General features: G+C 45.6%; 1 protein-coding gene across 2 annotated transcripts in view; it reads right to left on the reverse strand.

Moving 5' to 3' along the window:
• PAK3 (p21 (RAC1) activated kinase 3) overlaps nt 1–27,533 on the reverse strand; it is a 248,120-nt gene that overhangs the window by 203,529 nt on the left and 17,058 nt on the right. For both annotated transcript variants that reach the window (XM_035725555.1, XM_035725554.1), the window contains exon 2: nt 702–797. The gene's annotated coding sequence lies outside the window, so the exon portion shown is untranslated. The remainder of the gene's footprint in view (nt 1–701; nt 798–27,533) is intronic.

The raw sequence follows: 27,533 nt of genomic DNA on the forward strand, positions 1-27,533 counted from the left end.
AGTTCCCCAGGCAACATGGCTTATGACAGCAAAAAATTTGCCAATGATGCAAACGTCCATCTATATGGGATTGAAGAGGTAAATTAGGAAACACCCCCCAGAAAAGAACACTAGGTAGTCATTAAAAAGGATGAAGTCAAACTATATGTTCTGACAGGGAAAGATGTTTCCAAAAGATCGTAAGTGAAAAGAGCAGGTCATGAAACATTCTGTACAGTATGATCCCATTTAAATCACAGATCTCTGTTTCCTTCATTTTTACAAATCGGCACAAAATTGTTAACCACAGTTATCTGGTAGGGTGTTGGCACAAAGAATTACAGAGGGACTTACACTGCTGTGGACCTGTACAACAAGCCAATACTACTTTCATAGTTGGGGAAAAAAAAAACATAACAGTTTCCATTTTACAAACCAAAGGGTGTCATCTTAAGATCATCCTTTATCCACCCTGCCTTTCATAACCACAACCTATCTTGGATTCATCAGTGCATCTGAAATCATCTCTTAGAACTTTCTCATGAATGGACTAAGACAAGACAGCAACGTATTCACCAGATTATAACACGAATCAGATGGATGGGCAATTGATGAAAGAATTTTACCCAAAGCATAGGTGACAACCTACAGAAAAGTCTCAAAAGGCCGCGGGGCTTATCCACGCTTGTTAATAACTTCGATGACACAGAAAATACACTTACCACGTCTGAAGATGGCCCAAAGCTGGCAGGAATATCAAATATGTTGAAGAACAAAGCTGAGATTCAAAACAAGCTCAGATGGGCTGGAATACCGAGCTAAAATGAAAAAAAAACAAGAAAGGTAAAATGTGTCAGATAAAGTGAAAATCCTCAAATAAAATTCTGAAAGTCCTTCTTGTGAAGCCAGAGTAGGGGAAGTGTGGCTTGGCAGCAGCTCACATAAAAACAAACAATTCCAAAAAGATCGAGGGGTTTGGGTTACCCACAGCGTAATTCGAGCCAACAGTTAGTTTACGTAGCTTAATTATTTAGCGGTTAAAAACAGAGCACGAGTTTAGGTTGTATTCATCCAAATAGAGTTTCTAGATCCCTGAATATTAATGTTGCCCCGCAGTCTCTGCTGTTCCCTCCCAAAGCCTCCTGTTCAATTCCAGGTACCACATTTCAAGAGGGTCACTGAGAAAAGGGACCACCTCCAGAGGAGGGTCACGAGAGTGACGAAGGGACTGGAAACCATCCAAGAACAGGAGTGGCTCTTGAAAGGACCAGAGATACAGGGCCCGAAAAAGAGAAACGTCAGGAAATGTATCGGATCCCCAACTGCCTTCACATCTCAAAAGTGTTCTCCTATGGAAAGTGTGCACAGATTCTGGGATGCTCAGGCGACAGAACTCGGACTACTGCCACCTAGTGGTGGCAAGAAGGCAGACTGTCAGTAAACCGGTCAGAAAGCTTTCTGACCTTGACAGGGTCCTGCAAGAGGCTGAACGGGCAGGTGGGGCGGTGCAGGTGAGTCAAGGCTGGGTGAACAGATGCCCAACGGCAGAATCACACGAACTGGGTCCCTTTCCGCTCTAAGAGATTGCATTGCTTTCTCCTATTCTCTGCGCCATCACCTCCACTCCATATCCCCCTCTGGACCAAAGAGCCTTCTCTCTGCCGTCTACAGAGTGGTAAGGACAACTCTGCAGGGACGGCTGGGCCTGCCACCTCTTGTTTAGTATCATCCAAGGCCTATGCAGGCAAAACCCACTGCTTATGGGAGGGCTGAATGGCTGACGGAAGTCCGATCACGCATGCCCCTCCCTGGACAAGATCCCCCCCATGCCTTTCCATCTCACTCCCTGTAATGGGCAGTCATCACGAAGGCCTACAAGGCCCTCAACCAGCCGCCCCTGCGACCTCTCTGACCTCCTATCTTATTACCCTTCCCCTTGTTCACTCCACTCCTGTCACAGGGCTTCCCAGCTGTTTCTGAAAGGCCAAGCATGCTCCTGACGCAGGGATTTTGCTCTTGCCGTTCTCTCTGCCTGGATGGCTCTTCCCTGATAGACCCGCATGGCCTGCTCCCTCACCTCTTTTGGGGGTAGACACAAAGATCACCTGTAGGCTTTGCACACTTCCCTCCCTTGCCACCCCTCCCCATTTCAGAACTCCCTTATCATCCCATATATTTTTCTAAAGATTTTTTATTTATTTGAGAGAGACCAAGCATGGGTGGGGGGAGGGGCAGAGGGAGAGGGAGAAGCCAACTCCCCGCTGAGCGGGGAGCCCGACACAGGGCTTGGTCCCAGGACCCTGGGATCATGACCTGACCTGAAGGCAGACACTTAAGCAACTGAGCCACCCAGGCGCCGCCCTTTTCACCCTATCTTAAGGATTTTTTCCCATAGTACTTCACGTCATATAACATAGTATTTTATACTTTTATTTTGCTCTCCTATCTCCCTCTGTGGGCCTATACGTTGCTTAAATGCGGGGATCCTGCCTGTCCCGTTGGTGCTGTTGAACCTCCGCCCCCGGAGCATTGGCCAACACAGAGGAGGCGCTCAGTAAATGTTTCATGCTGTGATCATTGCATCCCAAATCCCTGCCATTTTCTTCAGTCTTGGTTTCCTCGACAGAAGTTTCCAATTTAAGACCTGGATCTCAAAGTAGTAACAAGGACTGGTGTCTTAGCAGTAAGATTTGGGGGTACCTTCATGATCTTACGTTTCTCAAGTTTTTGTCATGCGGCCATATTACGTCGGCGATTACCTGGCCCTAGGAGCTGGAGCGTCTGACATCTAGCATGGGCTTACCCTGTGCCAGGCATTGGGATAAGCGCTTGACTTGGATTTATTCATTTAATCCCCAAGGCAGCCCTCTTCGGTTGGCACTAGTCCTAAGCCCACATGGAAGACCAGAAAACTGAGAAACAGGGGGATGATCTGACTTGCCCAAGGTAACGCAACTACTCTCAGGCAGGCTCCCAAGCACCCTGACTTCACTATAAGATGGAAACAGATGATGATGATAATGACAGCTAAGACGTCTTTAGTACTCACCATATGAAAACATATCACCACCTGGGGTGCCTGGGTGGCTCAGTCGGTTAAGCGGCTGCCTTCGGCTCAGGTCATGGTCCCAGGGTCCTGGGATCGAGCCCCACTTTGGGATCCCTGCTCGGCGGGGAGCCTGCTTCTCCCTCCCCCTTGCTCATGCTCTCTGTCTCTCTCAAATAAATAAATAAAATCTTCAAAATAAATAAAAAAATAAAACATATCACCATCTTGCCTGCTCAGAACAGGCCTCTGAGGCGGGGACTGTTGTCAGGGCCATTTTATTGTACTAGGCCCTCCCATCATGTCATCACCCATGCCCGCTGTCCCCCTTGGACTCGGCTTTGTTTCCATGAAAGGCATGTTTTGATTCTGTCTTCCCGCCTCGTGGAGAAGCTGGAGAACTGATCGTCTGCTGGCCACTGCTTGAACCCTCCCCTCCATGCAGGTCATTCTATGATCAGCCTTTTCTACCATATTCTCTCTCACTCTACAGTCTGCACATTTCGTTCAAGCCGGGTCATCCCCAGCTTCGCATTGCTGGCTCTCTTTCCACTCAACTATGTCCCTTTGGCTCGCTTACCCTGTAACTCATGGAAGGTAGCTAGGCCTTCATCCCCTTGGTGTGCCCTGAATAAATGGTACGTTCGCTCGCACGTAGTAGGTGCTCAGTAATGACCTTGGTGATTTCGTGAAGATACTACACCCTCACTGCTGTAAAATGTTCTCTTTTCAAAGGGCGCTCATATGTACTATCTTGGTTTTACCCCACAGCAGCCCTGGGAGATGAGAAAGGCAAATCCTATTTCTCTCAGTTTTACAGTGAAGAAAATGGAGGGCCAGGGAGGTTAAATAAGTTGTCTCAGGGCCCGCTGAGCCCTGCCTTCTGGACTCTGAGCCCCAGATTCTTTGCACCAGCTCACACCGATTCTACCCGAGGGCACCCCCTGGCTGGGAGCGATGCTAATAACACTCCTATAAAGACCTCGTCTTGATTCTATCACGGGGGCAAAAGCAATAAAAGAACACCAAGAGGCAATATCCACAGCTGAGATGGGGCAGGCAGGTAAATTCATTCACTCTGTGGTGAGAAATGCCTGGGGCTTATCAGATGGGTGGTGATGACTCTGTTAGGTTCTTTGTGAGGCACGGGGACGGAACTGAATGCTGGCCTCCGCACGGGGCAGAGGAGCTCTGCCCTCAGCAGAAGAGAGGCAGCCTCGCAGGTAGCCGGGCAGCTGTGAGAGAGCACGAGGAGGCGAGGGAGCCCGGTTCAAGGTCCAGTTCCGCTACAAGCTAGCATGTGACTTTGGGGCAAGAACCTGACCCGAGGCTGCACTTCGTCAATAGAAAACATCCATTTTCAAGACTTCACATGGCCCCACGGTCTGCACATGTATGACAGAGGCCCGAAACTGGTGATCTGCGGACCAAATCTGGGCCACAGACGTATTTTCTTTGGCTTAAATAGTGTTGAATTTTTTTTTTCTTTTTGATCTGGTGACCAATACATTTACAATGCCGAAGGTTTTACATAAATGTTTGGATTCCTGGGCTCTCCAGAAAAATCAGAAGATCTAGCCACATTTCAAATTTGGAAGACTTCACATAAAATCTGATTTCCAGTTCTTTCTAAAAAAGGATCTGGACATATGGGGTTATTTTTTTCGTTATGTTTATTATTTACAATATGGTGTGTTAGGTTGTGATAAGCACCATGGGGGAAACATAAAGGAGATGGGGGGGGGTTCTGACGAGGTGACTTCATCCCCATGGGACGGAGCACAGCCATTCCTTTTGTTTTTGAAATGCAGGTCACTACCCACTAAATTGATTTCCCGAGCAGTGGGTAATAATTGGCAGCTTGAGAAACAGTGCTTGAGACCCTTGGTTCCCAAATCCGTCCCCACATTAGAATCCCTTGGAGTCCTTGTTAAATACACATTCCTAGACTCCATTCCAAACCCATGGAATCCGAGTTTCTTGGGGATGAGGCCCAGGAAGGTTTAGGAGTGCTAATATCCTCCACATACCAAGTGGAGAGTCAAAAGACACTGATGTGGGTTGATGTGCAGTGAAGCAGTTTTACGTTTATTATGTGATTTCACAAAGGCAACAAAAGCGTTTCAAAAGTGCAAATGAATACCAAAGTCTGGGACAAGGAGGGGCACCTGGATGGCTCAGTCGGGTGAGCGTCTGACTCTTGGTTTCAGCTCAGGTCATGATTTCAGGGTCGTGAGATCGAGATCCATGTAGGGCTCCACACCCAGCAGGGAGTCTGCTTGTAACTCTCTGCCTCCGCCCCTGCCCTCCCTCTCAAATAAATAAATAAAATCCTCAAGAAGAAAGCCTGGGAGAAGAAGAAGAACAAAGTGTGTTTACAAGGCGCTCCCTAACCAAGAGCAACTGAACACCCCAATAAACCCAGATACACTTTCTGTCTAATGGGGTCAATGCACTCAGCCTGATACCTGTGGCAATACCCTCACTTGCCCTTCATCTCAGGCCAGGCCCATTACACGGTATTAAAACTCATTCTAATTAGAGAACAAACCAACTCTGTCGACCCAAGCATAGCAGAGGATAGATGGGGAGAGAAGAGAAATGGCTCCTACTCTGTTCTCTTGCTGTTCACGTCTTCTCGTCTGGGCTGGGACCTGAGAGATTATTTCTCTGGATATCCGTGTCTCCAAATGGAAGACAGCGTTCTCTGTTGTATTTCAAACATTTTTTCACCATGACTTACAGTAAGAAATACATTTGCCATGCATACAGCATACATTACTGAAATATATATGAAAGTATACAGCCAACATTTCATGAAGCAATACTTATCCTTACTGTGTGCAGCGCACACTGTTTTTTCCTATTTCGTTCCTTTTCTGTTTTTTGAATGCAGGTCACGACCCACTAAATTGATTTCCCGAGCAGTAGGTAATAATTGGCAGCTTGAAAAAACACTGCTCGAGACGACTGGTTCCCAAATCTGGCCCCACATCAGAATCCCTTGGAGTCCTTGTCAAATACATATTCTTAGGCTCCATTCCAAACTCATGGAATCAGAATTCCTTGGGGATGAGGCTCAAAAATATATATATTTTACCAAGGACTAGCCATGCCCTGGCATTAAGGAACCCTGATTCTCCTCAATGCCCAGAAGCAAGTAGCATCACTAACAGTAATAATGATGCCCAAAAGTCTACTTCATACTAGTGTCGCCAGCATCAGGGCTTTCCATTTCTTATTTCGTTTATATCTTCACAACCACCCCGCTTTAGCGATGAGAAAACAGGCTCAGCGAGGTCCATTAAGCTGCTGCAAGACACACAGGCAGAGAGATTAAGAAAGGGGTGAGGCTGTGATTTCCTGAGGGGTCTGTTCCTATCCTTCCTGACTTCCTACCCTCTCTCCTCTGTAATTCCTGGCACCTTGGACCTCTCCCTGAGTCTTCTTTACCAATTCAAATTCCAAGTCATACACCAAGATGGTCCAACCACCTGAGGCAAAGAGCAGACAGACACCAACAATAATACTTTGCATTCATATGGAGTTTTAACTGTCTCCAAAGAAATGTGTGTCTGCTTTCTCCATGTTTATACCTTCTGGCTATCCTGTGAGGCAGGAGAGGCGGATGAAAAACCAGAGCTCCAAAGAGGGGAAGTGACAGATCCAGGGTCTCACAGCAGAGTCAAGCCAAGCTGCAGCACTCTGACTCCCGTGGGGGCGGGGGGGGGTGGTCTACTGCTGCACTTAGGTTGGCTTTCTCCAGAGCTCCCAGCTCTGCTCCGTTTCAAGTCTACCTCCCTGTAAGGCAGGAGAGGAAGAGATGGCTTGCTTTCTGCCTCCCTTCCTACAGGATTAGCATCCAGCTCCGAAAGGAGCATGTTCTGGACACACATGGCCTGAGGGGCAGGTTGCCCCAAAACTCCTCCACGGCACTATGCTGAGGACTGGCTGCATTTCTATTTTTTGCCATGCAATTTGTAAAAACCTCTGCACTGTGCTTCAGAGAAAAATAATGGATTCCATGATGAAAGAAAAAGGCCCTATCTCTCCCACAGAGGTTAAATGCCACCAGCCACTAGCGAAGCAGCATTTGAAAGTCTCTGCTGAGCAAAATGTTGAGCGCCCACAGAAAACCTAGGTGGTATTGGACCAATCTTGGCCATGGCAGAAAGGGGCTGGAGGGATGAATGACCCTCATTTAGCCTCCTCAGCTGAGGCCCTCCCTCTGTTGAGAACAACCCCTCTGTTTCTGCCACAGAGAGGGGTGTTGTTTGCAATGTGTATATATTTATGTGACAAATGACTGGCTATTTATCAAACACTATATCGATTCTAACATTTTTCTTCACCCTTTCCCCTTGACAATGCAGGTCATTCTGTCTCTCCCCTTAACAGCTCCTGAGGCAAATCTACCACACACACACACACACACACACACACACACACACACACACACACACACAGTGGTGACTTGGTGAAAATAAAAGCAAGACACCCTTCTCGTGGCCTCAGTCTCTCTGTACAGAAAGTAAGTAGGTTGAACAAAATGCTCTGTTAGGTCCTTTCTTTGGTCCTAGGATTCTGATACGATAATGTAGGGAAAGCCCCAAGTATAGCCCACAAATTTGTGCTTCAGGCTCTGAGCCTGAAGGGGCAAACTAACTCCAAAATTGTGTTTTTAAACAGTCATCTTTTGTTAAAGGGCATCCAAAATGCGGGTTAAACAAAAAAAAACACAACATTTCCATTATGCCCGTGAGCGAGCCGACATCTTAACGACGAAGATTACTCTGCCTTTTGCCTCTTCTGCTTTAGTTTTGATTTAGTGTTCCTGTGGTCTGCGCGGCAAAGCCCACCTAGTCAGTTGCCTTCCCCCCCGCCCCTGTCAATTTCTCTTCCGGGCGTGAAGGCGGCGCACGCAATCTAGCCCTGTAACAGCTGAGGTTTCGGCCCCGTGGAGCTTCGAGCTAATGCCATTCTCACCTCGGTGGAAGCGCTCCGCTGTATGTCAGAAAAATGGGGAGAGGTGTTAAATTTGCTTTGTGACTGCAGCTCCCTTTTAGTTCGGTGAGGCTGGCCAAGGATTTGATGGTTTTATAGATTTCAATATCAAGAAAGTACAAAATCTCTCAGCTTTTTAATTTCTATTGTCAATCACTGAAGTGGCTCCTTCCCCCCGTGGGGCCCGGTAACTAGATCCGCGCTTGCTGCTGCTGGCCCGACATGGCAGGCGCCCCTCTCCTACCTGCTTTCCCCCAGCTGGGTTCAAGACCACGAGAGTGCGCTGGGTAAACGCTCCCGGGGCATTGCCGAAAAGAAACCAGGAGGAAATGAGTATTCTCACTCTTCCACAGTATGGCAGAGAGATTCTCGTCAAACTGCCTGAGTTTAAACCCAAGTTACTGACTCCTGGGTCTCGGTTTGCTCATCGTCGAACGGGAATAATACGAGGCTATACCTCATAAGGTTCCTGGGGAGATTAACCGAATAAAGTGCCGAGAGCAGTGACCATCCCATGCTGATATCTCAGTAACTGCTGGCTAGGCTCACTACCATTCCTCCTTGCCAAACCGGTGTTGCAACTTTCTGATGTGTACCAGTCTGCATTTTCTGGCATCTCAAATCACCTGAGGATCCGAAAGCACACTCTAGAGATGGGGCTGAGCTGAGGTTCATCCTAGAGCCCTTTGGGTGGGTCGAACTTGCCCATTGCCCTGTTCATCTCTTTATTCAGTCAGCAAATATTTACTGACCGCCTATTACACGGCAGGCACTGCGCTAAGTGATGAAAATACAGTAGTGAACAAGACGAAGTCCCTGCTTAATAGAGCTAATGCTCTAGCAGGGGGTGCGGTGCGGTTCCAGATAGGAAAAAAAAAAAAAAAAAGTACAGTGAAAGAGACAGGAATGCGCTTGGGTGCTCCAGGGACAGAAGGTCAGTGTGGCTGAGGTTGGGAGCAGGGCATGGGAGAGAGTGGTATGGACAGAAGGCTGCAGAGGAAGGTGGGGGCCAGATCGTTGGAGATTTGTGGGCCAGGTAAGGAGTCTTGTCTTCCTCCTAAGAACACTGGGAAATAAATGAAAGGCTTCCGGCAAAGGATCAATACACTCCAATCTTTGCTGCTGACCGTTGTGTGGAGTTGAGATCGTTGGGGGCAGGGCTGCCACTATCTGATACAGTGTCTTTGTGTGCATTACAGAAAGATGCCCCCTCCTCGAGTTAAAAATTCGAGTTCTCCAGAGTCTCTACAATACCCTGTGCACCGACACAGGTTTATGTAGGAGCAGGCTCTCTTCCTCCGCTCTCAGACTTGGAGCCAAGAAGAGCTGAATGTGTGCACCCATCTGCACACTCTCTTATGTAAGTTGGTATGTGTCTGTGGCAAAAATGGCACATCCATAACTATGGTGCCCTTGCATAGTATACAACCTGAACATCCATACGTGGCCACCTTGGCAGCAAAAAGTTGACTCAAGGAGACCAACTAGGAGGATGTTACCTTGGTCCAGGACAGAGATGATGGTGACTTACACCAAGTAGCAGCTGAGGAGGTGGCGAGAAGTCGGCAAAATCAGGATATATTTTGAAGGTGGATCCACAGGATTTGCTGATGGCCAGGAGGTGACAGGTGAGGGAATGAGGGGAACTCAGGATAATGACTAGAGGCTTGTCTGAAGCAAGCAGGTGAGCGGTAGTGCCATTAACCAGGTGGAACTGAGGGGAGGAGGAACACCATGGGGGAAAAATCACAAGTCCTCCTTCGGGCAGTTTGCACCAACTCCAGCTGTCCACCTAAGTGGCAGATCTATCAGTCTCGGTATCTTTAAGCTCCTTCCGACTGAGGATCTCAAAGCACAAGGGCCCTCTGGAAAATTGGTAAATCCCTGATACTTATCTTTGCCTCAGGAGGTTGTTTCTTTCTGTCTCCTTTGACTGGGATGAAATACTGATTTCAATTTGTTCCTACCAGTTTTTCAAGATTTCTCATTTATTTACAGGATTCTGATACCTCTCATTCAATCTCAATCTCTCTCTCTCTCTCTCTCTCTCTCTCACACACACACACACCATTTCCAAATGTCCTTTTCTGAGATTGCTTTTTATCAAAACCCCAAAACTTTCCTCTTTGGGGAGTACACCTTCATTCAAGGCCAGGGATTCTCCATCTGCCACCGCCAGGCAGCCCAGAGCCCTGCCATTTCACCAAACCCTCTCCCCGGTATAGGAAAAAGGTCCTTGGAGCATGGAGCAGAGCCAAGTGAGCGGAGAAAATGAGCCAAGCACTGAGAAATTAAAGAAAGTAATGCTGCCTGTAGGTGGCAGGGGGTAGGAATGAATCAGGAAATCTTAAGGTCATTGTGATCTCGTTGATTGCATTTCCATCTAGCAGCAGAGGACAACAGATTGATTAGTGCCACCGGGGCAGCGAGGAGAGGGGGTGGGGGAGAATTAAGCTAAAAGTGTAGCACCCAGGGCTGCATCTTCTGTAGGGAGAATGAATGCCAGCAGGGGAACTCAAGTCTCCTCACTTCCTGGCCGGCACATCCCTGTAGAACCCACTTCTTCCCCTAGACAGACACCAGGCAGCCTAGGCACCACACACCTTTTGTAAATATAAACCGTCGCCCTGCACACCGTGCCCACCCTTCACACTCGATCATGCTATCCCCCTCCCCCAAATATCCCTTTCCTGGGCTGGCCCAGGGGAGGCTAAGGAGGAATGAATCACTCCTGGTGATCCAGGCAGGTCTGGGGGGCCTGCCCTTGCTCCATCACTCCCAGCTCTGACTCTCACTTCCTTGAGCCTTCCTCTTAAAGCTGCCCATGCTGGCAGAAGAGAAAAGAAGTCCTCCCTTTTCAGTGATAGGTGGTGGGCCTGCCCTCCATCAGCAAAAGACACCGTGCCATGTTAGCCTCGCCTCATTCTGGCCTGCAAAACATGGTAATCCGAACTGCGTGGGACCTAATCCAGCCGAGCACATGAAAGGAAATAGCAATCAATAACAATCACGGCTCCGATATCTTCAGCTCCAACTGTGTGCTCAGCAATGGGCTAAGCGCTTTATACAGCTGATCTCGTCCAATCCTTGAAGCAAGGCAGGTGTGATGAGCATCACCATTTCATAGCTTAAAAAAAACTGAGGTCCAGAGACATTAAGGGAGCGGTTTAAGGTCACACAGCTAGAAATGAGCAAAACCAGGATTTTAAACCCAGACCTGTCTGATTTCAGAGCAAGTGCTCATCACCACCTAGGTGTGCCGTGGTGGACCCAGAAACATCCCTCAGCCTCTTTCTTCCCTTTCTAGTAGGTGCTCCAAGTATCTCCAAAATCATTGTGATGACTCCCCAACATCTGGCTCCAGCCTTGACCTCTCTAGCCAGCTTCAATCTTGAGCCAACTCCTCTCTGCTGATGGTTCCTCTTTCTATTCATGGCCCCCTCTTCACTCAAACTTAACATAACTAAAACTTATTTTTTTTCCTCCCAACCAGCTCTCCCTCTAGATTTGCCTCTTTCTGTCCATATTATCCCAACTTTCAGGCTCCTAACTTTAGAACCATCCCCAACTCTTCTCTCTCGGACCACATCTATCCAGTAAGGCATCAAATTGTGGTGATTTTTCTCTCCTTTCTTCCATTTCAAATGTTTCTTACACATCTTTTGGTTCACTTTAAACACACACACACACACACACACACACACACACACACACACACACATTTACTATCTCACAAGTTTTCATGGGTTAGAAGTCCAGGCACAGTAAGCCTGAATCAGGGACCCACCAGGCTGAAATCAAGGTGTCAGCCAGGGTTGTGATTCTCATGTGAAGCTGTTAATATAAAACATACAAGTATAGTACGAAGAATGTCCATATGCCCTTCACTCACATTTCCCAAATGTTAACATTTTACATTTGCTTCATCCTTTTCTTTCTGTTCTGAGTTATATATGCACATACACTATTATTTCTTTTCTGAACCATTTGAGGATAAGCTGTAAACATTATGCCCCTTTATCCCTAAATAATTCAGTGTATATTTCCTAAAAAACAAAACAAAACAAAACAAAACAAAACAAGGGCATTCTCTTACATAAGTCATAGTGCAGTTACCAAAACCAGGAAGTTAATATTGATAAAACGCTACTATCTAAACAAGAGGCTTCTTTCAAATTTCACCAATATCCCAATAACATCTTTTAGAATGACAACAACAAATTTATATGGTATAGGACTCAAACATAGATTTAATCCCTGAGTTTAGTTATCATGTCTCTTTAGTCTCTCTCTCTCTCTTTTTAAAGATTTTATTTATTTATTTGACAGAGAGAGAGAGAGAGAGAGAGAGAGAGAGAGAGAGAGAGCACAAGCAGGGGGAGCGGAAAGCAGAGGGAGGAGCAGGCTCCCCACTGAGCAGGGAGCCCAATGTGGGACTCGATCCCAGGACCCTGGGATCATGACCTGAGCTGAAGGCAGACGCTTAACCAACTGAGCCACCCAGGCATCCCTCTTTAGTCTCTTTTAATTGGAAACAGTTCCTCAGTTTTTCTTGTCTTTCATGACCTTGACATTTTTGAGGAATACACTGGCTTCTGACTTTATATGCTTTCCTCATAGCAGACAGAAGAGCAGCCTATTCCATGACTTCCTTACTACAGAATCATAGAATATGGAAGCAACCTAAAAATGAACTACTCCACTGGGTCCCACACTGTTTCCAGGCACTCCTCGAAATTTTGGTCACATTTACTCAGCATTTTTCTTTAAATTAGTTCACTTTTTAAACCTAATGCCTGTGGTAGGCAAAATTCTGAATATGGCCCCCAATGATCCTGGCTTTTGTATAATCCCCTCCCCTCTGAGGGTGGGTGGAACTCAACAATATGATGAGAAATCACTCCAATGATTATATGACATTAAATGGCAAAAGGGAGATTATCTGGGTGGGCCTAATCTTTTTCTTTAAAGATTTATTTATTTATTTTAGAGAGCGTGCCCATGTGCCACACACGTGAGGGAGGGAACAGGGCAAAGGGCAGAGGGAGACAATCCTAGAGCAGACTCTCCGCTGAGCATGGAACCTGCCGGCAGGTTTGATCCCACAATCCCAAGACCCATGAGATCGTGACCTTAGCCAAAACCAGGAGTCTAACGCCTAACTGCCTAACCGACTGAGCCACCCCAGTGTCCCCTGGGTGGGCCTAATCTAATCACATGAACCCTTTAATAGCAGAGTTTTCTCTGGCTAGTAAGCAGAAGAGGAAGTTAGAAAGATTTGAAGCATGAGAATCTGACATGCCCACTGACTCTGAAGATGGAGGGGCCACGTAACAAGGAATGTAGTAGGTGGCCTTTAGGAGCAGAGATTGACCACTGGCTGACAACCACCAAGAAAATGGGGACTTCAGACATGTACCCCTGAGAAGGGAATTTCTGCCAAAAACCTGAATGAGTTTGGAAGTAAACTCATCCTCACAATCTCCAGATAAGAGCCCGGCCCAGGGGACACCTCAAACAGAAAACCCTATTAAGTGTGCCAGGACTTCTGACCTACAGAACAAAATGAAAATGAAAATACAACAGACTACACTGAAAATCAACTTAGCACGGGCTACGTGAGAAAAGCGACATGATTATGCCAATTGATAGAGGAACGTACTTGACAATATCCAACACCCTTTCATGATTAAAAAAAAAAAAAAACCTCTCAGAAAACTAGGAATAGAGGGGAACTTCCTCAAGTTGACAAAGAACATCTACAAAAACAAAAAATAAATAAGACTCCCACAACTAGCAAACTGGACCAAGGAATATCTAAAAAGGATTATACACCATGACCAATTAAGATTTATTCCAGGAGCACAGAATTGGCTTAACATCCCAAAATCAATTAATGTAATATATTACTTCAAAAGAGTAAGGTACAAAGACACATGTTCATTTCAATGGACACAGAAAAAAACATTTGACAAAATTTAACACCCCCTCATCAAAACACTCAACAAACTATAAACATAAAGGAACTTCCTCAACCTAGTAAAGAACATCTATTAATAACCCACAGCTAACATCATACTTAACAGTGAAAGACTAAAAGCTTTCCCTCTAAGATGAGGAGCAAGATAAAGATGTCCACCTTTGCCATTTCTATTCAACATTGTACTGTAGGTCCTAGTCAAGGCAATCAGGCAAGAAATTTTTTTTAAAAGGCATCCCAATTGGAAAAGAAGAAGTAAAACTATATCTGGTCACAGATGACATGACCTAGATCTAGAAAGTTCTAAGAAATCCACAAAAAACAATTAGAACTAATGAACAAGCTCAGGAAGGTTGCAAAACACAAGATCAATATACGAAATATCAATTTTATTTCCACACAGTAGCAATAAGCAAACCAAAAATAAAATCAAGAAATCAATTCTATTTATAATAGCACCAAAAAGAATAAAGTATTTAGAATTCAATTTAACAAAAGAAATACAAAACTTATGGTCTGAAACATACAAAACATGATTAAAAGAAATTAAAGACATAAGTAAATGGAACAAATAAATGGGACGTAACCCTAAATAAATGAAAAGATATCCCATGTTCGTGGATTGGAAGCCTTGATATTGTGAACTTGGCAATAATCCAAAAATTGATCTATCGATTCAACACAAACCTTATCAAAATCCCAGTTGCCTCTTTTATAAAAACTGACATGATAATCCTAAAATTCATATGGAAATGCAAAGGTCCTTCAAAGAGCCAAAACAACCTTGAAAAAGAACAACAAATTTGGAGGACAAATGCTTCCCAATTTCAAACCTTACTACAAAGCTACAGTAATCAAAATCAGTATAGCACTGCCATAAATATATACATACAGACAAATGGAATAGAATCAGGAGACCAGAAATAAACCCTCACATTTATGGTTAATTGATTTTTGACAAGTGTGTCAAGAAATTTCAATGGGGAAGGTTCGTTTTTTCGAAAATGGTCTGCTGAGACAACCGTGTACCTACATGCAAAAGAACAGAAGTCAGACTCCCACCTCACACCATATAAAATATTAACTCAAATGGATCAAGGACATAAACATAAAACTAAAACTATGAAACTTAAAAGATAACATAGGTGTGAATCTTAGTGACCTTGGATAAGGCTATGGTTTCTTAGCCATGACACTAAAAACACAAACAACAAAAGAAAAAAATAGATAAACTGGACATCATTAAAATGAAAAACTTTAGTCCTTCAGAGGACACCACCAAGAAAGTGAAAAGGCAATCCACCGAAAAAAAAATTGCAATTCATATACTCCTATATCTGATAAGAGACTTGTATCTAGAATATATAAAGAACTCTTACCCAATAATAAAAAGACAACTATGACTATGACAGTGAAGAAGTGGAAACAACCTAAATGTCCATCAACTGATGAACAGATAAACAAAATATGGCATGTGCATAATGGCATATAATTTAGCAATAAAAAGAAACAGAAGTGCGGATACATGCTACAACATGGACGAACCTTGAAAACATTATGCTAAGTGAAAGAAATCAGTGTCAAAGACCACATGCTGTATGATTCCATTTATATGAAATGTCCAGAACAGGCAAATCTAGTGACAGAATGTAGACTTGGGGTTGCCTAGGGCTGGGAGAGATAGGAGGTTGGGCAGTGACAGCTAGGGGGTGTATGGTTTCTTTTGGGGGTAATGAAAATGTTCTAAAATTGATTGTGGGGCGCCTGGGTGGCTCAGTCAGTTAAGTGTCTCACTTCGGCTCAGGTCACGATCTCAGGGTCCTGGGATCGAGTCCCGCATCAGGGTCCCCGCTCAGCGGGGAGTCTGCTTGCCCCTCTCCTTCTCTTTCTGCCTCTCCCCCGCCTGTGCTCTCTCTGTCTCTTTCTCTCTCAAATAAATAAATAAAATCTTTAAAATTGATTGTAGTGATGAATGCAAAATTCTGTGAATATACTAAAAGTCATAGAATTGTATAGTCTAAGTGGGTGAATTCTATGGCATGTGAATTTTATCTCAATAAAGCTGATAAAAAGAGCTACAGCTAGCATCATACTAAATGATGGAAGACTAAATGTTTTTCCCTTAAGATTGGGAACAAGGCAAGGATTTCTGTTCTCATTGTTGCTATTCAACAAAGAACTACCCAGAGCAATAAGGCAAGAAAGGAAATAAAAAGCTTACAAATGAGCAAAGAAAGAACACTGTCTCTATTTCTGATTACATGATCATTTACATAGAAAATATCAAAGAACTGAGGTGCCCGGGTGGCTCAGTCATTTAAGCATCTTCCTTCAGCTCAGGGTCATCGGATGGAGCCCTGAGTCAGGGTCCCGGCTCAGCGGGGAGCCTGCTTCTCCCTCTCCCTCTGCCACTCCCCCCTGCTTATGCTCTCTCACTCACTTGCTCTCTCTCTCTCTCAAATAAATAAACAAAATCTTTAAAAAAAAGAAAATATCACAGAACCTATAAAAAATTCTCTTTGATCTAATAATGGACTTTAGAAAGGTCACTGGATACAATATCACTACACAAAAATACAACTGTATTTCTATACACTAGCAATGAATATGTGAAAACTGAAATTAAAACTACAATACCATTTATAATCACTCAAAAAAAAATGAAGTACTTAGGGGCGCCTGGGTAGCTCAGTCAGTTGAACATCCTACTCTTGGTTTTGGTTCAGGTCATGGTCTCGGGGTCATCGGATTGAGCCCTGTGTCGGGCTCCCACCTTGGCTGCTTGAGATTCTCTCTCTCCTTCTCCCTCTGCCCCTCCCCCCACTGGTGTGTGCACACTGTCTCTCTCTCTCTCTCTCTCTGTGTGTCTCTCTAAAAAAAAAATAAATCTTTTTTATTTTTTATTTTTTTTAAGATTTTATTTATTTATTTGACAGAGAGAGACACAGCGAGAGAGGGAACACAAGCAGGGGGAGTGGGAGAGGGCGAAGCAGGCTTCCCGCCGAGCAGGGAGCCCGATGCGGGGCTCGATCCCAGGACCCTGGGATCATGACCTGAGCCGAAGGCAGATGCTTAATGACTGAGCCACCCAGGCACCCCAATAAATCTTCTTTAAAAAATGAATTACTCGGGTTTAAATCTAACAGGACTTGTATACTGAAAACTTAAAAAATCAAAGATCTAAATAAATGAATAGACATACTGTGCTCATAGATTAGGAAATTCAATGTAAGTAAAAATGTTAATTCTCCCAAAACTATTTAATGCAATTCCTATCAGAACCCCCGAAAGACTTTTGTGGATTTAGGCAATCCTATTCTACAATATATTTGGAAAGATAAATGACTTAGAATAGTTAAACAATTTTGAAAAAGAATAAAGTGAGAGTAATTGCTTTACCCAATATTAAATGTTACTATATATAACTACAGTAATCAAGACAGCATAATATTGGCAGAGAGTAGACACAGAGATTAATGGAACAGAACAGATAACCCAGAAATGAACTCCCACAAATATGCTCAACTGATTTTTGACAAAGGTGCAAAAGCAGTTCAATGAAGAAAGATAGCCTTTTCAACAAATGATAATGGAGTCATCTGACATCCAGAGAACTTTGACCTAACCTCATGCTTTATACAAAAAATTAACTCAAAATAGATCATAGATTCAAATGTAAAACTATACATATGTATAGTTTTATAAACTATGTATAGTTTATAGAAGAATTCTGGAAGAAAACATAGAGGAGAAAATCTTAGGGACCCTTGGTGAGGAGTTCTCAGGCATGACACCAGAAGCACAATCGATAAAAGAAAAATTAACAAATTGGGCCTCATAAAAAATGAAAACTTTGCTCCCATTAAAGATTCTGTTAAAAAGATGAAAAGACAGGTTAAATACTGAGAGAAAATATTTGCAAACTATGAATCTGACACAGGACTAGTATCTAGACTATATAAAGAACTCTCAATACTCAACAGTAAAAGACTCAGTTCAATCAGAAAATGGGCACAAAACATGAATAAGTATTGTGCCCAGGATATGCAGATAGCAAATAAGCACATGATAAGGTGTTCAGTGTTCAATATCATCAGCTCTTAGGAAATGTAAATTAAAACTACAATAGGTCACTACACACCTGTGAGATTGGTTAAAGTAAAAAATTAGTGACAACACTAGATGTTGGCAAGGATGCAGAGAAACTGGATTGCTCATTCATTGCTCATGAGAATGTAAAATGGTGCAGCCACTCTAGAAAACCATTTGGCCATTTCTCATAAAGCTAACCATGCACTCACCTTATGATCCAGCAATCACACTCCTGGACATTTATCTTACAGATGAAAACTTCCATCCACATAAAACCCTGTACACAATTGTTCACAGCAACTTTATTTGTAATACCCCAAAACTGGAAACAACAAAACTGCCCCTCGTTAGGTGAATGGTTAAACTCTGGTCTATCCATACCATGAAATACTACTCAGCGTTAAAAAGGAAAGTATTATTGGGGCACCTGGGTGGCTCAGTCAGTTAAGCGTCAGACGCTTGATCTCAGCTCAGGGCTTGATCTCAGGGTTGTGAGTTCAAGCCCCACATTGGGCTCCACGCTGGGTGTAGTCCACTTATAAATAAATAAATAAATAAATAAATAAATAAATAAATAAATAAATAAATGCAAAGTATTATTAATATATGAAACAATTTAGATGGGTCCCTAGGGTATTATGCTGAGTAAAAAGGCCAATATCAAAGGGTTGCATATTATATTATTCCATTTATATAACATACTTGAAATGATAAAATTATAGAAATGGAGAATAGATTAGTAGTTGCCAGGGGTTAGGGATGGTGGGGAGAGGAACGTCGGTGTGACTGTTCTGGGGCAGCAGGACTGAGATCTTTGCGGTGATGACTATTTCTGCAACTGACTGTGGTGTTGGATATATAAACCCACACATGTGATAAACCGTCACAGAGCTGCGCCCCCACATTATGTCAATGTCCGCTTCCTGGTTTGATATTGTACAATGGTTCAGTAAGATGTAACCATTGTGGAAAACTGGGTGAGGGATGCGCGGGACCCCTCCGTGACGTCTTTACAACTTCCTGGGAATCGGTAATGATCTAAAAATAAGCAATCTAAAAAGTTGTGGCTTTCATAAGCATTTTGGCCTGTGGTCACATGGCCTTAAAAAAAAAGTTGAGAGATTTTATGTACACATCTGGATTTCTGTCTTCTCTTGCCAAGTCCTAAGACATGGAAACCCGGGGCCCATATTCCCAGGGTTCCCTCTGCTTTTTTACTTGGCAATTGCTCTCTCCAGCCATCACAGTCGCCCCCACCCAAGTCCTTATGGTCATTTATGCCACAAGCCTGGCCCTCAAGGTATTTGAGTTTGTCCCCTACCCTATGCGTGCCTGAACTTTTTTTTTAGCCATTTCCAACACAGCCATGCCCCCAAATAGCACAAGCGTGCAGAAGAACGCTTCAGCTTAAGGGAGAACACTAGGTCCCCACCTTTCCTTATCACCTCTGAACTCTCTTACTCATTAGTCCCTGATCTGTTTGCTTTTGTTCCCCTAGCCCTATTCCAGGTTTTGCCCCATAGGGCAAGACTTTGGGATGCTAACAGTACTGTGGGTTTCTTGAGCCACAGTCAGGACACAGGGTTTCTTAAATGGGCACATTACAGGTCAGGGCTCTCTGCTTCTACCTACCCGTCTGAGCAGGAAGGTCAGACACTCCCGTCGCTGGCTGACAACTGAGCATGTGCCTCAAAGCTCTGCGGGACGCTCTTGAGTACTCTAGCTTTCCTTGGCACACAGGGAGTGTGCGGCACGCACAGGACACGGTCACTGCTGTCTAGGATGGGGCATTCTTGGGAGCAGTATCCACCCGGGACACAGACCCTACAGACAGATCCTGTACCTACTTTGTTCTGTTTCTTAGAACTTCATTTAATTTAAAAAGTTATTCATATTTTAGAATTCTGATGAAATTACAAAAAATAATTTTAAGGAAACAATCTGCAACTTCACCACGTACAGATAATTACCATTTAACATTTTGGTGTGTTTCCTTCCGGTCTTTTTTCTAGATTTGTATACTGGCACACACACGCCAAAATGGCGTCACCTTGATAGATTTTGTCACATTGCTTTTCTCATTTAATCTTATATTATGGACAAGTTTCTTGTCAATGAACCTTACAAAACAGCTATTGAAGATTCGATTTGAATGGGCCTGTTGGTCCTACTTTTTTTCCTTGTAATTTTTTCAGAGGGAGTCTCTCTGATTTCTCTTTCTCTTTCCCTCTCTCTCTGTGTCTCTCTCTTTCTCTTCTTCCTTCCCTCTCTCCCTCCTCCTCTCTGTCTTTCTTTGACATACGACACGAACCAAATTGACAGGGATAGATGTTTGAGAGGGAAGCAATGGGTCTCAGGAAGGTGCAGACTGAAGAGGAGGTTTGGCGGGTAGAGAGACAAAGCTCCTCTGGGCATTAAAACTGGTCTGCTGAGCCAAGTGGCAAAAGGAATTGTCCTACCCTCCTCTGTGTGCTAGTGAATGGATCTGGAGCCCGGAGGCCAACAAAGACCACCATTCTTTCCATTCTGGAGACTTCGGCTGTGGAAACCCACTCTCCAAATTAGAAACATATATCCCTCTTTTTTTAGGTCACGTGCATTTAGCCATTCATTGAAACCGTGAGCCTACATCAGGTTAGTGAACCGTAACCGCCCTCACTTACCAAGGATTTCCGTGTGCCGGGCTCTGTGCTCACCACTCTACTAAAGGGAGTTTGTGCAGGGAAATAAAGCACGGTGCTTAAGAGGTGGCCTCTGGAGCAGCCCTCTGGGCTCAATTCTCAGCTCTGCCACTTCTGAGCTGAGTGACCTTGGGCAAGTGCCTTACCTCTTTGGCTCCTTGGGTCCCATGTCTATAAAATGGGGATGAGTACAGATCGCACAGGGTTGTGTTGAGGATTTCACGAATTCCAGCATGTGAAGGGCTGAGAAGGGTGCCTCGTCCACAGCAGGTGTGTTTCAGTGTTAGCCAGCATTATTAATATTTAATCCTTACGGTAGCCCGCCCCCCTCCCCGGCGGAGGTATTATTGTTATTCTTCTATGAGAGGCGACAAAACCAAAGCTTGGAGAAAGCAAGTGGTAGCCGGAGCTCAGGCTGCGTCACTCTGAAGCTGGGCTTTTTTTAAAAAATATTTTATTTGTTTATGAGAGAGAGAGGGCGAAGAAGACTCCCCACTGAGCAGAAAGCCAGATGCGGGGCTTGATCCCAGGACCCCGAGATCATGACCCGAGCCACAGGCAGATGCTTAACTGACTGAGCCACCCAGGCACCCCCTGGAGCTGGGCTTCTTAACCACAGTGCCCTAAGGTCTCCTGCCTTTCTGTGAATAGATGCGGATGCCCTTGTTCCCAAAGCCTGGTGCTGAGGCTGAGCGGAGGAGGAAGGGGCCCCCTGATAGCCAGCTGGTCTTCCTGGGCCCTTGGCCACTGCAGTAGACCTCAGACAGGGGGTTCAAGGCAGCAGCCCCCCAATCAGAGGAGGGGAGCTTGGGGGATAGCTCAATAGGTTTGATCTCCCGCCTGGGGACTGTGGGCTTAAGCCCCCAGCTCTCTGACTCTCAGACATTTTGACCCGTCCCAAAAGAACTGCTACCTGGATCTGATTTTCTTCTGTCCCATTTCCACTTCAATCTCACCTCCCTGAGGCCCCCGTGGCCTTCAGGGCAAGTCACGGCCTCACTCTGGCCAGAAGAGACAGCTGTCTCGAGGCCGGCCCCTTTGTTCAGGAGAAGCTGGTAAATGAGCAGTAATCCCTGATTCACAATGATAATCAGCTCCCTGTCTGGACGGTGAGGGCTGTCCAAAATAACCAGTGGGGCCGCACCTGTTCTGGGAGTCTGGCACTCGGAGAGCAAGCTGCTCTGAATGGCCCGAGCCTCTGCCCAGGCAGCAGCTGCAGCCTGGAATCAGGGCTTTGTTAGCATAAGAATGGAGCTGGCCACGCCAGCCAGCCAGCCAGCCAGCCAGCCAGCCAGCCAGCCAGCCAGCCAGCTTCGTTTTCTTCCCCCTCCCTATCTTGCCTGGAACACCAAATGGGCCACCCTCATTGTGAGCAGACGGGCTTTGCATTTCTTTTCTCAACGGCACCGATCAATTTTTCATTTGTGGGAGAAAGTGCACTCTCCTTTCTTCAGACTTGGCCCAGGTGGAAGAGGAGTGCGTAGATCGACTCGCTATTCACCAAGTTCTCATTCTGGGCGGGGCGCAGGGGGGCCCACAGAACGCAACTCCCAGGAGGCAGGCTATACAGAGAGCGTAATGCAAATGGTGTCCCTCGGAGTTGTGCAGGGCACAGCCCGTGTGGCCCTGCTCCAGGGGCAAATGTAGACCAGGGGATTCCTATAGAAAGGCTCCGAGCCCATTGCCGCCTAAAGTATGGGGTCTGTGGACCTGCTACTTCAGCATCAGGGAGCCTGTTAGAAATGCAGAAGCCAGGGGGGGCAGTAGGTTTAATTAATAACACCCCACAGCCTTGGTGGCTCAGTTGGTTAAGTGGCTCTGGTCATGATCCCGGGGTCCCAGGATGGAGCCCCGCATCCAGGCTCCCTACTCAGTGGGGAGTCTGCTTCTCCCTCTCCCTCTGCCTCCCCTCTGTGCTCCGGCTCTCTCTCTAAAATAAGTAAGTAAAATTAAAAAGAAAAGAAATGCAGAAGCTCAGGCCCTACCCCAGACCTATGAATCAGCAATCTGACTTTAGCAAAATCTGGTAATTCATCTGCACATTAAAGTTGGAGAAGTACTGGGCTACAAAACAAGGCCCCCTCGCGCGGTTGAATCAGAAACTCACGGCTCAGATGTTAGCTCCCCTCAATCCCTAGCTGTATGATCTCAACCAAGTCCCTTAACCGCCACAAGGCTCAGTTTCCCCATCTGTAAAAGGGCAAAAATAATGATAATGATAGGTGTACTGTGAAGCTGAATAACAAATGTTAATGGAAGTCACTAGCAGGCTGCTGGCATATGGCTGCATCTCAAGAAATAATAGCCCTTATTATTATTTTGCTCCCTGGTAAACAACGCTAGCCTGCCAATTTAGATGACTCAGGTGTTGATTTGCCCAGTCATACTGGAATCAGGAAGGCCCCTCTCCTTCTTCTTTTTGAAAAAAGATGTTATTTCTTTATTTATTTGAGAGAGCACAAGCATGGGGAGGGGCAGAGGGAGAGGGAGAAGCAGGCTTCCCGCTGAGCAGGGAGCCTGATGATGCGGGACTCGATCCCAGGACCCTGAGACCATGACCCGAGCCAAAGGCAGATGCTTAACCGACTGAGCCACCCAGGCGTCCTCGCCTCCTTTTGCTGCTATGGGAACTGAAAGCAGTAGGTTTAATTAATAACACCCCACATCTATATCACACTTTGAACTTTTCAGAGCATTTCCACACCCATGATCTCTCAGCATCGAAGACTCAGGGTAGCAGAGCTGAAGGGGATCCTAGAGATCTAGTCCAACACCCTCCTTATTCAGATGAGGATTGTTCCGTGACTTGCCCAAGGTCACACACAATCAGCATTAAAACCCGAGTCCCAGTTCAGTGCTCTTACTTAATAGCAGTTTTGACAAGAATGTTTGCTTAGGGAGAAATGACACTAGAGGCTCAGGTCAAGCCAGGGCATGGCTACGGATGACTCACCCATGAACATCCTCTAAACTGGACAAATTAAGACTATTTTACAGCCTGGGAGTCAGAACCACCAGATCTGTCAATGCCAAAATTTGGTTTCTGTAAGTGACACTGTGCATTTTCACCTTTCCTGAATGCAGATGAAAAGCCTATGGGCTGGTCAGGGCCTCATAAGGTCCTCCCAGTTCCAAGAGAGGGACCAGAATATGTGACAATCTTCAAGTCAGTGGACTATTCTGCCGCTCTCAAGAAGGCTCTTTAATCACTTGGAAGGATATTAGAGCTATGTCAAACAGAGAAAACAGTGCAAGTCATGGACAGTGGATAGCTTGGTATTTGAGGCTGACCCGGGATGATGCCTTCATCAAGCCCATGGGTGTTCTTTAGGCGAAGTTCTTTGATCTCCATGTCTATGACAGGGACCAGCAACCCCAAAGGAAAGAGGAAGGGCCTTAGAATACTCCCAGAAAGTCACATCAGATTGTGAGGGCCCTCAGTCTGGGCCCTGGCAACCAAATGTACCCATCTGGGGGGGACAGAGTTCCTAAACACAAGCTCTCTGAAGCTTCCCCCTCTCTTGATGTAAGAAATGCTCTTCTATTTCTGATAAACAGTGACCTTATTAGAGTGTGTTGCGAAGACAAAGGTCAATGGCATTCAGATATTTCGTCTGGCTTCAGAATTTTCACTCCAATGGAGAATGTCCTCAGACGCCCAGGATGATAAACAGACACAAAGCCCAACTGCCCTAGTTAAATTGAGGAGTTTGGCCCCGATGCGTAGTCCGGTCAGCACACTGCCCCTCACCTTCACTCCGTAACACACCTAAGGATCCATGAAATAGACCCTGAAAACAATCTGCTCTAAGTCAGTCCCTGGGAATCATCAAAGGCATCTGAGCAGGGAAGTCACACGGCAAGTTTCGTGTGGTGGAAAGATTATTCGGGTTCAGAAGACAGCTTAAAGGAGGTGGCTACAGAGCGAGGCACTCCAGTTACGAAGATTGTGCCGTGGTCCACAGAGAAGAGAGCTGGTGAGCATCTAGAGGATGCAAAGGAGCAAAGAGATAAGGGGCGCTCTGGAGAGAGACTTGGAAGGAACTGGCAGTTGAGGAAAGTGGGAGACACGAAGGAGGAATCTTGGATGACTCAGGTTTTGGACTTAGTGGAGTCAGAGTATATAAAAGGTCATGTTCAGTTTTGGACACGCTGAGTGGAATTTCTAGGCCGAGACAGCCCACAGGCAGTTTTGTAAACAAATCTAGGACTCGGGAAAAGAGAGCTGGGGTGGGGGTATTCTCTACCTGGGAGCTATAAACAAGTAGGTGACTGGTGAAGGCACAGGCATGGATAAAATGTCCAAAGGAAAAAAAAATGTGAAGTAGGAAGAAGAGAGAGAGAAAGAGATTCCTGGGGACGCTTAACGTTTTAGGTCTGGGATAAAAGAAGAAAAGCTCAAGAAGCAGCAAAACAAAAGTAGCAGGTAAGTCAGGAAAGAAGAGTGTCGTGGAATCCGCTGGAGAACAAATTTTCAGGAAGGCAAGCAGTATAAATTAATGGCTCAGAAACACCAATGAAGTTAAAAGACTGAGAAATTTTCATTAGATCTGTCAGCTGGGAAATCACTGGTGTCCAAGGCAAAAGATGTCCCAGAGAGAACTATGAGAGCAGAAACCAGATTCCAGTAGACTGTGGAAGTGAATGGAAGAGGAGGGAATGGAGACAGGCTAAGGTGACTCATTTTTTAAAGAAGCTTGACTGTGGGGGCGCCTGGGTGGCACAGTCGATTAAGCATCCAGCTCCTGGTTTCTGCTCAGGTCACCATCTCAGGGTCATGAGATCGAGCCCCATGTCGGGCTCCGCGCTCAGCACCAAGTCTGCTTAAGATTCTCTCTCCCTCTCCCCCTGCCCCTCGTGCTCGTGCTCTCTCTCTCTCTTTCTAAAATACATAAATAAATCTTTTTAAAAAAGACACTCAGCTGTGAAGGGAAGAGGGGACATAGGGCAGTAGCTAGAGAGGGAGGATATAAGGTTGAAGAGAAGGTTTTGTTTCTTTTTAAGATTTTATTTATTTATTCATGAGAGACACAGAGAGAGGCAGAGGCAGAGAGAGAAGCAGGCTCCCCATGGAGCAGGGAGCCCAACGCGGGGCTCGATCCCAGGACCCTGGGATCACGACCTGAGCCGAAGGCAGAAGTTTAACCAACTGAGCCACCCAGGTGCCCAGAAGAGGTCTTTAAAGATAAAAGGGACTGCAGACAGTTTGAAGGGAGCCAATGATAAAGTAAGATGTTAAAGAGCCACAAATAGAGGAAAGTTTTGGAAGAGGCAAAGGAGAGATTAGAATAAAAATGGACACACAGGGGTGCCCGGGTGGCTCAGTCGGTTAAGCGTCTGCCTTGGGCTTGGGTCATGATCCCAGGGTCCTGGGATCGAGCCCCGTGTCGGGCTCCCTGCTCCGCAGGGAGCCTGCTTCTCCCTCTTCCTCTGCTGCTCCTCCTGCTTGTGCTCGCTCTCTCTGTCAAATAAATAAATAAATAAAAATTTTTAAGAATGGACACACAGACATCGAGGTTTGAGGTAGCAAGACAGAAGGATGAGGCCCTGGACACCTCCGTTTTCTCTATGGAATGGAAAATGAAGCCATGTTCTAAGAGAGACAGGGACAGAAGTGGGGTTGGAGACGGGGGGAGGGCGATGAAGTTTGATTTAAGCCCTGAGAGGAATGTGAGATGGAGCTCACTCACTAAGGTCACTTTGTAAGATTTCCAAGCAGTGTAAAGGGAGCAACTAAGGTTCCTGCCCAGCTGGCAAAATACAGAAAGGGAAGAGGAAAATGCTGGATTCATCCAGGAGGCCTCTATTTGGCTGCTCCTTAGAATTACTGAAGGGGCTTTAAAAAATACCTACACGATGTGGGCCCCATCTTACACCAATGAAACCAGGCATCCGCAGATTTTAAAGTGTCCCCGGTGATTCTAATGTGCAGCCAGGACCCAGATCCACTGGACTGTCATCTATAGTTTGGGCTTTGCTGAACTACTGTAGTAGAAGAATAACCAGGCAAGAAACCAGGAGTTTAAGAGAGAGAGGGGAGAAAGAGAAACCAGAAGGACTGATATCCACGAAGGCCTAAACAGAGTCAAGGAATGAGAGACTGAGATGAGGTGAAAGAGAAAGTATACTTAGAATGAAGAAGCTGGGTGTACAAGCTCTTGTTATCACAATACCTGAGTTTACGATTTCAGAGGTGAAGCAGTTTGGGGCAATGACAAAATAGAGGGGTCGGCAATAGGGGCAGGGGACCAAAGTGGAGTAGAGATGAAGGTGAATGAAGATAAGTGAGACCAAGGAAAATTCAAACAGAAGTCAGACTCGATCCCGTTCTCTAGACAGACCCTCCCCTCTAGTGGCGCACCATTTCATTCAGAGTAGGACCCAGAGTCCTTACAATCTCCTATAAGGCCCAGTAAGACCTGGTTCCGTGTTGCCTCCCTGACCTCATCCACTCCTCTCCCCTCAATAACTCAGCTCCATCCATAAGGCCCTCCTTCCCGCCAGGCACATGCCTGCCCCAGGACATTTGCACTTGCTGTTATCTCTACCTATAATGCTCTCCCACAAGATATTATGGGGGGGGGGTGGTGAGCAGTGACAATGGAGCTGCTTAGAATTAACTCCCTGGACACTTGGGAGAGAGTGGTTTCCAGGCTGTCCAGACTACTGGGGATGGAGCCAGAGCAAGCTTTGGTTAGGTAGGCAACTGGGCCGGCTAGACCAGGATCGGGTCCCTTACCGGGTCAACCTG

The sequence above is a fragment of the Zalophus californianus genome, chromosome X, assembly GCF_009762305.2.
Source record: "Zalophus californianus isolate mZalCal1 chromosome X, mZalCal1.pri.v2, whole genome shotgun sequence".
NCBI classification, from domain to species: Eukaryota; Metazoa; Chordata; class Mammalia; order Carnivora; family Otariidae; genus Zalophus; species Zalophus californianus.